The sequence below is a fragment of the Cyprinodon tularosa genome, unplaced genomic scaffold (assembly GCF_016077235.1).
Source record: "Cyprinodon tularosa strain WSP-4 unplaced genomic scaffold, ASM1607723v1 ctg793, whole genome shotgun sequence".
Taxonomy (NCBI): domain Eukaryota; kingdom Metazoa; phylum Chordata; class Actinopteri; order Cyprinodontiformes; family Cyprinodontidae; genus Cyprinodon; species Cyprinodon tularosa.
Window position 1 is genome coordinate 260,214 of NW_024039555.1, and position 7,452 is coordinate 267,665.

General features: G+C 39.2%; 1 long non-coding RNA gene across 1 annotated transcript; it reads left to right on the forward strand.

The window, feature by feature from the left end:
• Positions 1-5,743: 5,743 nt before the first annotated feature.
• On the forward strand, positions 5,744-7,238 carry LOC119773952. The gene is made up of 2 exons (XR_005279473.1): positions 5,744-6,724; positions 6,853-7,238. It is a non-coding gene; the product is annotated as an uncharacterized LOC119773952 (long non-coding RNA).
• The last annotated feature ends 214 nt before the right edge of the window (positions 7,239-7,452 follow it).

A 7,452-nucleotide genomic window follows, 5' to 3' on the forward strand; every position in this document is an offset into this window, starting at 1 on the left:
AGCTTATTTATGCAAATTCTGTCTTGTAATTCATGGAGAGGCCAATTATGTCACAGTGATGCAATGCAGACTGTCAAAATTAGAAGGCTACTTCAAATGTGGCCTACAAATGCAACTTTTTTCCCCCTCAGATTTTTAAAAATCAGTCTGATCTGTCCTTCATGACCCATCTTATTGTACCTCATGATTAATTGTGAGTCAGAGGATTAGTCAAGTTGAAGCAGCAATGGTGGATGATGGGGTGAAAAATTGCGATCAAAAGCTCTATGTAACCCAAAATAAACTTCAAATATTTTGAGGAGAATTTAGCTTTGTTAAACTCATTATATAAAGCCAGTTTATCAAACACAGCTAATTTAATATTAAATTAGGGCTCTATCAGTTTGTCATAAAAGACTACGTTGATTTGAAATCTGTATTTCATATTAATTCCATGTTTTGTCCAACATGCACTTTGTGTGTGTGACCAAAAAAGAAATCTGCAAGGGAGTATACATTTAATTAATAAACTGTAACAAAATGCAAGACAAAACTTAAAACATACTACAAATTACATACTCTCCCAATGACGCAGAGTACACATTACTTCTGAAAGGAATTATCCTTATGTTTGTAGTTTAGAGCCCTTCATGTTGTTACACCTGTGATAAAGAAAGGGGTGCAACTGTAATATTTCTAAAAAAGAGGAGTCAGGGGAACCTTTTATGGTCTTTATTTTGGCACAGTTAGCCTTATTTGCTTTAACAATATCAGTGAAATCCGCTAACAGAAAAAACAAATTTCCTCTGAGTTTCTTGATGTGATAGAAGCTCCTGTGTAACACTGCCAAATGGTTGGCAGCAACTAATAAAAAAAAAATAGGATTCATAGCAGCAGTTAAAAAAAAGCGCAGAGTATTCCTTAGGGTAAAGGTTCCCCTTAAGCAATGTTTGTGCTATGGTGGTGTTATTTGTCAAGCTAAGAAGCAACAGATATTCCAAGATGTAAAAAAAAAATACAAGTGAAAGCTAATGCAGATTCCAAGCTTTGACTGCTGTTTGCAATTTTATTGTTATGCATATTTATGTGGATCTTGAGATGTTGCTGTATTATTCTTGATCTATGGAAACAAAGACAAGCTGAGACCAACCTCAGGGGATGTACTGCTGCTCCTGCTGCCCTGTCTCCTGTTGTCTTTAAAGGCACACTATGCAACATTTTTCAGTTAATTAATGTGTTCCAAAAAGTTCAAACAGAAAAGATAAATAGGATGGAAAGACACCAATAAATAAATGCTTTTCAGCTTATGCCTGTAATCTGTTGCTGCGTATTTTTATTAACAAACTTATATTAAGTCCTGCATAATTTCTCTCAGTTCCACCCTCACATACAATTTACACTACACCCGGTTAAGTAACCGCTATGTTTAGATGTAACGTTAGCAAAATAATGTGCCTCAATTTACATCTATACACATGGCAGATTATCACACAACGTAGTTAGCAAAGAGAACATAAACGTTACCTGTTGGCAACCGTGTACGAGTTGGATGCATGTAGCGGGTGTTTTCTCTTCAGATGCTGCAACATTGATGTCATGCTGTTGTGGTACGCCAATTCTGCTTTGCAGTGGATGCATTGCACTGTGTTGTCCTTTCTGTTTAGCCTAAAATGTTCCCAAACTTTTGACATTTTTTGTCGCTTTCGGGGTTCTCCTTCTGAGCATTCTCCGGTTCCCTCCATAGCTACAAACTTAGCACAAGCGCTCCAGGCGCTAACGGAAGTGGTAGCGTTGTGCAACACAAAAACCCTCCGGCTAGACCAGTGTGCTGCGTATTTAACAGCATTGCTTATTACAATACAATAAATTTAGCGAAGCTTCGAGGCAGATAAATTTCCTCGAGAATTTTTTGTAATCGAGTTACTCGAGTTACTCGATGAATCGTTTCAGCCCTACACAGAAGTCTCGCGAGAGTCGGTCTTGCTTTACGGCGAGAACTGCTACACCCCCCAGTTAAAAGCATGCTCGTTGCTAGCACAGTGGCGATCTTTGTGCAGTGCTGCTTTCACACCGGACGCAGCAAAAGCAGCAAAATCTCGTCTGCTGCTTCATTTTTACTGCTTGTACCAGTTAGTTCTGACGCGCGGCTGAAGCAGCTTTGCTGCTCTGGCTGCGCGGTGCAAAAGTGTGTCTGACGCGCGTTGGGCGGAGCATACTATCCTTTCTCTGCCTTGCAGCTATATTTGCTGTGATCAGTGGGAATAAAGTAGTTTTAATATGTTTTTAAGTGAGAAAATACACCTTAAAACGTAATCAGTGCAGTCAGTTCATTCAGATTATCATCCTGCCTTACAATATTTTTTCTGTCGGAGCTGCTCAGACCCCCACATAGCAGCGGTGCGCCGACAGTAGGAATCCCTTCATCAGCAGCCTCTGGCCGGGTCGCCTCCTCGCGGTTCACCGCGGCAGCTGGTAAGTGTTTTTCATCTAAATAATCCAAACTGCATATTCTGCCGGCAGATTTCTGCATTTTAAGTTAATTTAGCCGTCAATAAACTGTTTAAAAGGAGTGATCATAGCGCTCTGATAATCAGCGCTGTGTCTCTCTCCCTGCCAGCTCCCAGATCAGCTTCTCTGATTGGTTGACGCGGCGCGTCGAGCAGCAAAAATAAAATTTTTCCATCTCGAGCAGCAGAGCGTTTGCGGCGCGTCACGCGCGTCAGATGCTTACTCATTCGTTGCGTTTGCCTGTCTGCTAAGCTCAAAACAACCGCGCCTGGCTTGACGGAGAAACCAGGAGAACAGCTGTGCATATTTACGACAGTGCACTTTTACTTTCGCCCTCTGGGGGGAGCCTCGCTGGAAAATCAACACCGGTTGCATAGTGTACCTTGAAGTGTTTATCCGATTAACATACAACCTTTTATTGCATTAAAAATATTCTCTTTGAATATTAGCAAGAAACTTGCTAAAAATCATGAACAAGCACCACCAGTGCCGCATGGTGCTCGGTCCTGGGATTATTGGATGTGAGCGTTATGTGTGAATGTGCGTCTGCGTTTTTTTCTTTTCTTCACAGAGGCTGTGTGATGCAAATGGGGGAACTAGGGACAGAAGTCATGATTGAGACTGTGTATTTTTTCGGATATATATTAAAAAGAATATAAGCTGACTAATAGCTTCTCCATTATTAAATCGGTAAATTATTTTACCATGCAAAACATAGATTTGCCTTCACAAAGCCTCAGAAGGGCAAAATGTATTTAAAAACAGTAAACATGTACATGAAATAATGTTTTGTTTTTATATGGTTTTAATGAAGTTTTTGTTGTTGGCATCCATGTAAATATACTAATGTGATAACTTAGTACTCTGATGGACTGGAGACCAGCCAAGGGTGTACACCTCATTTGGCACCTGAGATTGGCACCTGCACCAACTGGGATTTAGATTGACAGAAAATGGATGGACCTATTATATGTTTGATTGGTTTTTGGTATACGTCTATCTGGAGAAAACTCCACCAGCCGCCACCATTGTAGGCTTTTCAAGAAAAGAAATAATAATAATAACACAAAATGAAATCCAAGCCTGAGGAAGGGTAACCAAAGTAAAAAAAACTATCTTCAAATTAAAAACAGGGAGCCTAAATATAGCAGAGATGGGTGTGTTGGACTAATTGGGGAAGTGGGAGTTGACTCCCTTTTCTCCATAAAAGCTCTCCTGGGCCTGGCATTTTTTATTTTTTACTGCATTTGTTTGGGTTTATGGTCTATTATTTAAGTAGTCCTCTTCATGACTCTCCTTGCATTGCTATTGCTTGTGATTTGGCCATAGCAGGAAATACAGGAGAATGGGATCTACAGTAGTAGCCATTCAAAATTCCCCACTTTCCTTGATGGGCCCTTGGCTGGTCCCCTAAGATTCCTTTTTTAAACATTAATCTTTGCACTAACATATTTTTTCTGTCATGATTTGTTTTATTCTGCCCTATTTTCTTTTCAATTAATTGCTTAATGATGATTTATAGAACTCAAAGCATGATACTTGAGTTCTAGATAGAGTATATTTACAAATTTATATTTTTATTTATATATCTTAATTATAAAAAACGCATTCATCTTTGTGGAGTCTTGGCTTAATTACTGCTCTAAGTGGGTTGTTCTTTTGGCGGATCAGGTTTTAGAGTCTGATCACGTCAGTAATGATTATTTGAATACTAAATTAATTGGTAAGTAAATTGTAAATGTCTCTTCTTGTGTGGTGCACTCCAAAGTGCTTCACACTATATCCCGTCATCTACACTTTTATACACACTCACTGAAGGTGGTTTTCCACATTGTAGCCACAGTTGCCCTTGGGCAGACACATAGAGGCTAGGATGCCAACGCAATCAGCGCTACTGGGTGCTCTGATGACCAGCAGCGTACAAGGCAGGTGAGGTGTCTTGCCCAAGGACTGGGGTCAAACTTTCTGAACCACTGAACCAGCTTACATAACATTAAGGGCTGAAAAACACCTACAGATCAGAACGTTCTGTGTGCAGTTTATGACTTCTTTGGTGACAGAAAGGGACAAACTCAAAGGGTTTCCTATAGAAGCATTTATGTGTGCTTTATGTGGTTTTCATGTTGTAATTCACAACACTTTGTCTTATAATCACAGAAATATTTTGTTAAAGAAAATCTTTGAGTAAAAATAATTGTTTTGGTTTACTGGAGCAGATATGTAATTAAATGAGTAGAATGTTAATTTTTAGCTACATTTATTGGAAATGCCTGGCAATAGAGTTCTTTACCATTTGTAATGAAGTTTATTATGTGATTTAATTTTTGTAAATATTTCCTATTGTGCAGATTCTTATTTGGTAATTGTAGAGTGTTCTATTACTATAGTTCTATAGTGTTTTGTAAGCTTATATACACTGGGCACCATGTGATCGTGTATGACATGTTAATGGTTGAATGTTTACCAAAAAAAATACATGTTTGCAGTAATTTTGTTATTAAGGACATCATCTAGCATACCCAGCTGGGTTTTTTTCAGCTAAGAATGAGAATCTTGTTATGGAGATTCATTTCATTCAAAATTAAACAAACAAATAAATACTGCCCTTGATGAAATGTCAATAAATATTACAATAAATAAATAAATATCCCCATGAAATAAAAATATGTTAAAGATATTTCATTAGATAGTTTTATTTTATTTTTTTTGCCAGCCAAAAAATAAAATTTTGCCCCCTTATTTAAATAAAAGAACATGAAACAAAAGTTTAAAATGAAAAACAGGGTTGAAAAATAAAATTCACTGAATAGGTAAAGTAGCTTTACAAAATAAAACTGTCACCAAATAATACTCCATTATAAATAGATATAGAAATAAATAAATGCATAAATGAAGTAATTAATACATTTTTGAATAAATAAAACTCTTTAACCCTCCTGTTATGTTACGGGTCAAATTGACCCGTTTTAAAGTTTGAAGATCTAGGAAAAATAGTTAAAAGTATTTTTTCAGAATGAAACTTCTTCTGCTTGCCTTAAATAGTGTAATCAACATATAATATGAAAATGGTTCATCTCACATATTTGCAACCACCCCCTGCATTTTTATATCACATAGATACTGTTCGGGTCAATTTGACCCAGAAGTCAAACTGGAGGTAAAAGGATGTCAGAAATGGCAGACTATTTCTTTCTTTGCAACTGTGAGACATGTTTCACCCCAATCTCACACACACACCCTACCCCCCCACCCCACACACACACACGCACACACAAAAATTTGATAATCGAGAGACATGGGCTGGTAGACGGGAGAGAGACAAGCTGGCAGCTGTTAGGACAGTGTGGGACAACTGGGTAGAGCAACTTCCACTACTCTATAACCCAGGCCCTAATGTCACAGTGGATGAAAGGCTGGTGGCATTCAGAGGTTGCTGCCCATTTAGGCAATACATGCCTTCCAAACCAGCTAAATATGGGATAAAAATCTGTGCAGCATGTGATGCAAACACCAGCTATGCATTGAACATGCAGGTTTACACTGGAAAGCCGGTGCAGGAGCTCCAGACAAGAATCAGAGCAGAAGGGTCGTGCTTGACATGGCACAGGGTCTCAGGGAACAGAAGATAACCTGTGACAATTTTTTCACAAAGTACAACTTGGATCAGGAGCTTCTAAAGAGAAAGCTCACGATGGTCGGAACTGTCCGAAAGAACAGGGCTGAACTCCCTGCTGAGCTGCTGGTAATCAAGGACAGGGCCCCTCAATCTTCCATGTTTGCCTAGACAGACACCACAGCCCTAGTGTCTTACTGCCCCAAAAAGGCAAAAAATGTTGTGCTCATGAGCACTCTGCACAAAACTGCTGAAATCAGCACAAGAGAGGACCAGAAACCAAGCATGATCCTTGATTACAATGCCACCAAAAGGCGGGTAGACAACTTTGACAAAGTCACAGGGTCCTAAAGCACCAAACGGATGACTGCGCACTGGCCATTGGTCATCTTTTATAACATTATCAATGTATCAGCCTACAATGCATTTATCATCTGGACGGAGATATTTCCTGACTGGAATGTGTCAAAGCTGTACAAGAGGCGCATCTCTCTCGAGGAGCTGGGGAAGGCGCTTGTGACACCGAACATCCAACGGAGGCAGCACCTGCCAAGGACCCTCGCCGCTGCAGCCATGGTGAGGGAGATCCACGAGAGGACTGCATCAAGTACACCAATGCGTGAGGTAAGTAAGTAAGTAAGTGGGTGTGTGTGTGTGGCTGTGGGTGTGTGTGTATAAGTGTATGAGAGTGTGTGTCTTGGGATCAGCAAAAAGAGACCATAGTAAAGTAATCATGGTCCTCTTGTTTATAGGTTGCTGCTGAGGGGAAAAGAAAGAGGAAGAGGTGCCAGTTCTGCAGGCCATCTGACGATGTCAAGACAAGCATGACCTGCGCTAAATGTGCAAAATTCATTTGCTCAAAGCACAGTGTGATGACATGTCACTCATGTGGTGTGGAGATGTACAGACAGACAGACAGACACACACGCACATACACCTTGTTCATATGGCAATTGCTTGTTTGTTGTATTGTTGTATTGCGACTTTGTTCATTTCTGGTTCACAAACAGTGCATGTATGTAAAACAAAATTTAAATGTTAAGTTTCAATGTTGTGTAAAACTATTGTGTTTTATATGTTGGTCTTTCAAAAGTAATAAAGTGGTGAAACATTAAAAAAAGTTTGAACATGCATTTTTTAAAAACGAGTGAATTATGATAATTGGATCATTACCTGTTAGAGGTAAGGAACACCATTGCGCTAAATATACATAGAATAGTTAGTAATGGAGTTAGCAATGAAATATTAGCAATGCTTGTTGGGATTTTTTTGGTTTCAGACATCTTTTGGATGATTAAACATGCAACGGGTCAAACTGACCCGGGAACAGCATTGCTGTACCTAAGAAATGA